General features: G+C 43.9%; 1 protein-coding gene across 1 annotated transcript in view; it reads right to left on the bottom strand.

Annotated features, from left to right (window-relative positions):
- Positions 1-7,500, bottom strand: part of LOC143297884 (uncharacterized) — a 50,987-nt gene that overhangs the window by 14,108 nt on the left and 29,379 nt on the right. The window lies entirely within an intron of this gene.

Below are 7,500 nucleotides of genomic sequence, written 5' to 3'. Positions count from 1 at the left end.
ACCCCTCCTCTCTCTCCCCCTCCCCTAAACCACCCCCTGCCCCCCCCCCCCCCCCCTCCGTCCAATCCTCCTCTGTGACTGTGGCTGCAGTGTGAGGGATTTGATTCGGAGCCGGTCACTTAGTCGTGTGAGACGGAGCGAGTGTGTGAAAAGCGTGAGCAAGTGGGTTGCTGGGTGAGGGAGGGAGGGAGGGAGTGGGTGGGCTGATAAGTTGGTTGGTGAATGTGTATGTGTATGTGTGTGTGTTCGTGCATGTGTGTGTGTGTGAGTTTGTGTGTGTGTGTGTGTGTGTGTGTGTGAGTTTGTGTGTGTGTGTGTGTGTGTGTGTGTGTGTGTGTGAGTTTGTGTGTGTGTGTGTGTGTGTGTGTGTGTGTGTGTGAGAGTTTGTGTGTGTGTGTGTGTTTGTGTGTGTGTGAGAGAGAGAGAGAGGCAAACTAGTCTGACACAGAGAGACGGAAATTGAGAGAGGGCAGAGAAAAGGAGAGACAGAGACAGAGACAGAGAAAGAGACAGAGACAGAGAGAGAGCTAAAGACAGATAGTTGTAAGGGCTGCTTGCTGCTAGGCACATGTGCTACACAGACAGAGAGGGAGGGAGGGAGGGAGAGAGACAGACAGAAAAAGAGGGAGAGAGAAACAGTTGTAAAGTGCTGTAAAGCTAAAACAATGTTGCTCTGATGCCAGTTCAGTTTCTCAAGGAGGTTCGGACAAATCCATATAGGCTACACCACATCTGCTCAGCAGATGCCTGGCAAGCAGCACAGTCCAACATCCCTTCGCCTCAGATGATAGATACCATCAGCCATAGGTTAGGGCTTAGATACCATCACCTCTCCACTCACACAGTGATTACAGATCTATGTCCTTCAACTACTGCCAGCAAAACCAGATGGCCAGGCAATGACATACATCCACAGGTCTGAGCTGTTGTGAGAAGCATACTAACTGTGATAACAGCACAGACTTTACCATACTAACTGTGATAACAGCACACACTTTACCGTACTAACTGTGATAACAGCACAGACTTTACCGGCTAATTCCAGGCCAAAAAAAAAAAAAGTGTGGAAAAAGGGTGATGATTAATTTTACTTCCCACACTTAGTGGCTACATTGTAAAAACATTGCTTTTTGCTTATTCCAGGACAGACTGGATTGCCAGGACAGCACACTGTCGGCATGCTCACACATGGCTCAACTCCAGCAGTGTAGGAATAATCAGGAAATTTGGTATGTACGAGGGTCATTCAATAAATAAGGTGAATTTTTCAGTATAAGGACTTCTAATACAGATAGAAGCTTACTTTTTTTCTTTTTTTTTTCAACGTAGTCTCCCAGCACTGTCACACACTTTTCCCATCTGTGCACAAGCTTCCGTATTCCCTCAGCGTAAAAATCTTTGGACTGATGTCTCAGCCAGTCGCTCGCAACACTTTTGACTTCATCGTCACTTTCAAACTGCTCCGTCCTTCTTTAAACAATTTAGCCCACTTGTAGACATTTTTTCAGCTGAAACATGTGGCACCATACACAGTTGACATTCTCCTATGAATTTCAACTGGTTTGCACCCTTCAGCAACCAAAAACCTGATAACTGACCGCTGTTCAATCCTGGAGCATGCTTCTTGGTCGGCCATCTTTGTTAATCGCCAAAACTCTCAAAGTTTTTTTTAATCTGCAAAACAAATTAAATCCATGTGAAAAAGAAGTAAAAAAAAAAAAAAAAAAAAAAAGTAAGCTTCTATCTGTATTAGAAGTCCTTATACTGAAAAATTCACCTTATTTATTGAATGACCCTCGTACATTTTGAATTTGGTAGGAACACTCGGACTCTAAGCCACATCAGCAAACGGACACAGACGCTGTTTAACCGAGACACAACTTGATTCAGCCACGTTCTCTCTTTGTTCTGGCAAACGATTAAGCTGATTGGTCCACTCAACGCTGTTTCAATGTAAACACAAATGCGATAACCTGAGCATCATCACGTGAGACCAAGGTTAGTGGTGACTGCCCTGGCCTCGTGATCGTTAAGTCAAGAGCGTCTGGGTAATGTTACGACAGGAAAGTATGTGACCATGCTATGCAGTCGAAAATGAACTCGTTGGAACAATTTTGATGTTGGTGTATTGTCTAAACAAACTGCGATTGAGCGTAACAAAATACGGTGAAATTGTAACTGTTGGCATCTCTGCATGTGTGGTGATATTGTTGAAGGTCAAAGGTCCCACAGTGTTTTACCACCATGGGGGCAGTGAATTCATATCCACTGTTTCCATGTCTCAGCACAGAAAGGCAGGGCCCTATCCTCTCCTGCCAGTTCAACCTTCCCCAACCAAAGTCAGCTGCCTGTTCACACCTGGGTGGAGTGAGATAAAGAAAGCAATCTTGGTTGATTCAGTTCGCCATGATCGCATGTCTTGAGCACAGCATCAATCCGACATTTTGTTGAGCGAGCGAGGAGAGGAGTCAGGCAAACACTGTGACAGTAACCCAACAAAAACATTCAAATAACGGACTGCCTCATGACGTAGATGGTGTTTCTAACTATGAATACAATCTAGAAAGATTCCCCAAGCTAAAGCTACCAGTATTTTTATCAACGAACTAAATGCAAACCAGTGAAAAGTCAGAATATTTTGATGACGAGTTATCCCGTCACTGTGGCAGCGAAGTGTACATGCTTGCACTGACGAATTATCACGTCATATAGGCAGCCTAGGGGTTAAGGACAGACAGGACAGTAAAGACAGCACACTCTCAGGATGCTGACACTTGATGGTTGAATTCCCACACCTGTGTGGCTACACTGTACAACGAATTCCCACACCTGTGTGGCTACACTGTACAACGAATTCCCACACCTGTGTGGCTACACTGTACAACGAATTCCCACACCTGTGTGGCTACATTGTACAATGAATTCCCACACCTGTGTGGCTACACTGTACAACGAATTCCCACACCTGTGTGGCTACATTGTACAATGAATTCCCACACCTGTGTGGCTACACTGTACCATGAATTCCCACACCTGTGTGGCTACACTGTACAACGAATTCCCACACCTGTGTGGCTACACTGTACAACGAATTCCCACACCTGCGTGGCTACACTGTACAATGAATTCCCACACCTGTGTGGCTACACTGTACAACGAATTCCCACACCTGTGTGGCTACACTGTACAACGAATTCCCACACCTGTGTGGCTACACTGTACAATGAATTCCCACACCTGTGTGGCTACACTGTACAACGAATTCCCACACCTGTGTGGCTACACTGCACAACGAATTCCCACACCTGTGTGGCTACACTGTACAACGAATTCCCACACCTGCGTGGCTACACTGTACAATGAATTCCCACACCTGCGTGGCTACACTGTACAATGAATTCCCACACCTGTGTGGCTACACTGTACAACGAATTCCCACACCTGCGTGGCTACACTGTACAACGAATTCCCACACCTGTGTGGCTACACTGTACAATGAATTCCCACACCTGTGTGGCTACACTGTACAACGAATTCCCACACCTGTGTGGCTACACTGTACAACGAATTCCCACACCTGTGTGGCTACACTGTACAACGAATTCCCACACCTGTCAATGAATTCCCACACCTGTGTGGCTACACTGTACAACGAATTCCCACACCTGTGTGGCTACACTGTACAACGAATTCCCACACCTGTGTGGCTACACTGTACAACGAATTCCCACACCTGTGTGGCTACACTGTACAACTGTTGTGTTGTTCACCCAAACCACTGTCTCTTACCGATAAATAAAACAACATTTAACTGCACAAATCTGATGTCTAATTAATTAGGAACCAATTCAGTACTGATCAGCACACCTTCTTAGTTATCAATATCAATGTAAAAGCAACAAAACAGAATGAAACAAACAATAATTTATCAAATTAAACTTCAGTCCAGACTCCAAACACAAACTGAGCAGTCCTAAACTCTACTACAGATTTGGTGGAGTCTGACCAGCTGCTGACTGAAAACCAAGATGCTGAGGTCTTGAGCTTTACTGGGACAATCAGGCCCTGCCCACACACACTTGTCAACAGTCTGTGGAGTGTTGGCATTGTGGTAATGCATAGGAAGCGAGAGAATCTGAGCGCACTGGTTCGAATCCCACAGTCCCCAGAATTTTCTCCCCCTCCACTAGACCTTGAGTGGTGGTCTGGATGCTAGTCATTTGGATGAGACGATAAACCGAGATCCCTTGTGAGCATGCACTTAGCGCAATGAAAAGAACCCACAGCAACAAAAGGGGTTGTTCCTGGCAAAATTTCTGTAGGAAAAATCCACTTCAATAGGAAAACAAAGGAAAAAAAGTGCATAAACACATAAAGGGGAAACATCACTGAATTAGTGAACAAAGAAATAAACAAATGAATAAAAAAAATAAACAAGTAACATAAAAAGTCTGTGTTTTATCACAGTATTGCGTTTAAGGAGAGAGCGGACAGTAAAGACTGCTGACTGTTGATTGTCGAGCTGAGCTGTGAAGGGGGGTGGGGGTGGTGGGTAGGGAAGGGAGGGGTGGGGGGTGGGGGGGGTGGGGACTCACAGCTCAGGGATCTGTGTCGGGGATCTGTGTCAGGTTCCTGCCTCACACGATCCCTTGACTTCAGTTTCAAGGGGGGGGGGGGGGGGGGGGGGGGGGTTGTTTTGGTGAGTGCATGCAGCTTCCTTTTTTTTTGTCTGGTTGCTTGTTTGCTTTTGTTTCAGGGTGAGGTGAGGGTGGGAATGGTGGGAGGTGGGAGGAGGGGGGGGTCTTTTCTTTTTTTTCTTTTTTTAAAATTTTTTTTAGGTGGGGGAGGCGTTGTGATCAGGTGGAGGTATTGTCTGTTCTTGATCTTGTTTTGGGTTGTTTTAAAACTTTTTTTTTTTTTTTTTGTGGGGGCACGGGGGGTGGGGTGGGGGGGGGGTGGGGGGGTGTTTTGTTCGTTTGTTTTTCTCTTCTCTTCATTTTTTTTTTTTTTTCCCCACCCCTCCTAATCTCAAGGGTTTGTTTGTTTGGCTGGCTGGTGTAATCAGCTTTTTCCTTTTCCCTTTTTTCTGTTTTTTTTTTTTTTTTAAGAGTTTGTTTGTGTGAGTGATCTGAGTTTTGTTGTCTGCATGGTGGTTTGTATTTTATTTTATATGTTTTCTTTTTTTCAAATGGGTAATCTGTATGCTTCATCTTTTTATGTGTAAGTGTGGGCTGTGTGTGTAGTGTGTAGTGTGTGTGTAGTGTGTAGTGTGTGTGTGTGTGTGTGTGTAGGTGTAGGTGTAAGTGTGTGTGTAGTGTGTGTGTGTGTAGGTGTGTGTGTGTGTAGATGTGGAGGTGTAAATGTGTGTGTGTGTGTGTGTGTGTGTGTGTGTGTGTGCGCGTGTAGGTGTGTGTGTGTGTGTATAAGTGTAGGTGTAAATGTGTGTGTAGTGTGTGTGTGTGTGTGTGTGTGTGTGTGTGTGTATAGGTGTAGGTGTAAGTGTGTGTGTAGTGTGTGTGTGTGTAGATGTGGAGGTGTAAATGTGTGTGTGTGTGTGTGTGTGTGTGTAGTGTGTGTGTAGATGTGTAGGTGTAAGTGTGTGTGTGTGTGTGTGTGTGTGTGTGTGTGTGTAGGTGTAAGTGTGTGTGTGTGTGTTTTAAGATGGTGCTCTCCGTTTGTGTATTTGTTGTTGTTGTTTTTTTTGTTTGTTTTTTTTTTGCTGTTGCAAGGGTTTAAAACAAACATCAAGGCACCACAATGCAGGATAGATACATAGACAGATAGATAGATACCACTCTGGGCACAAGAGCCAAATCTCTGCATGTCACAGCCACAAGCAGCAGGCAGGTTTGGGGTCTGCCCTACACACTGGCCAGCCCTGGGAAAGCAGTCCTAATTCCACAACTACAGAAAAATCTGGAGGTGTAATACAACGCCAAACAGTTTCAGCTTTCAGTTTCGGTTTTCCAAAGAGTCACTGCGATCAGACAAAGCCATATACATACACTACTTCGTATCTCATGAGTCGATGTGTTGTGTTGTGCTCTGTTGCGTAAGGCTGCATTGTGTTGCATTGCATTGCAATTGTATTCGTTTGATTGGCTGAGAGCGGTGGGCCCATCTTTTCACTGTTAGCCGCGCGAAATTTGGCCAAGCAGAGCAAACCAATAGGCCTAGTTTGCATCAGTTTGACATGGTACAGTATATGACACCAAATGTATTGTACGACACTAATTTGTGTTGTGTTGTGTTGTATTACTCTTTGTCACAAAAGGTTTCTCTGTATTGTATTGTATTGTATTGTGTTGTAATGTATTGTACTGTACTGTATTGTGTTGTAATGTATTGTATTGTAATGTATTGTATTGTGTTGTATTGTATTGCATTGTATTGTATTGTGTTGTGTTGTATTGCATTGCATTGTATTGTATTGTGTTGTGTTGTATTGCATTGCACATATTGTATTGTATTGTAATGTATTCCACTGTATTGTATCACTCTTTGTCATGACAGATTTCTCTATATTGTACTGTATTGTAATGCATTGTACTGTACTGTACTGTATTGTATGTATTGTATTGTATTGCACTGTATTGTATCGTATAGTATTACTCTGTCACACACAGATTTCTCCATATTATATTATATCTATTGTATTGTACTCACGGGTGTTCAGTGCTGGCACTTTAGTTGGCCCTGCGAAAGTTCGTGAACCCAGGAAGTAGGGCATGGATATAAATAAACGCGGCTGACAAACAGGCCGCGCCAGCGGCACTCGCTGTACGCTTGTTCGGCGGTAAATCTGCTTTGTTTCTTTCGCGCATCATCTCCTCGGATGGATCGGAAATAACGACTAAAGAAGTGGTTTTCTAAAAAGAACACAAAATAAGCTTTCCATTGACTCCAAACACAATATGTTTTCTTACATAGCGGTTGTTGCGGCAACGGCTGAAACATAAATGAAGAAAGAGAAGAGAAGGATAAGTAGAAACATGATCGCAAAAATCGTTAAGTTTAAATCCCTCTCAAAGAAAACAGGCGTTTAGCACAATAATATTGTAAATACACACAGAACATATAGCATGCCTGCATGCAGATTAGCTTACCTTTTGAGTTGTGCGATTTTTCTTGGCAGCACAACAAACGTTTAAATGAACACACTGTATCATGGTGAGAGTGAGCAGCAGGGGGATGGAGAGCGGGGTGAGTGTCTGTCGGCTTATGGCACTGCTGTGCCCTTCATTCCACGAGAAAGACGAAGATTTTTAAGGTAGTAAAAAAAAAAATAAATAAATAAAAATAAATAAACGATGATGTTGATAAAATAATGAAATTGTGTAAATCAAATCAAACTGCACTCCAATAATACAACCAGGAATAGCAATAATTCAACTTTCTGTAATCGCTGCAGGAAATGTGTGGATGCTGTGAAAAGGTGGGAAAAGCGGGGCGAGGGCCGCGGGGCCGAGTGAAACAAAGAAGGCAGTGTCCAGGTTTGGC

Source organism: Babylonia areolata, chromosome 23, assembly GCF_041734735.1.
Source record: "Babylonia areolata isolate BAREFJ2019XMU chromosome 23, ASM4173473v1, whole genome shotgun sequence".
In the NCBI taxonomy this organism is placed as follows: Eukaryota; Metazoa; Mollusca; class Gastropoda; order Neogastropoda; family Buccinidae; genus Babylonia; species Babylonia areolata.
This window is presented reverse-complemented; position numbering and strand designations above follow the sequence as displayed.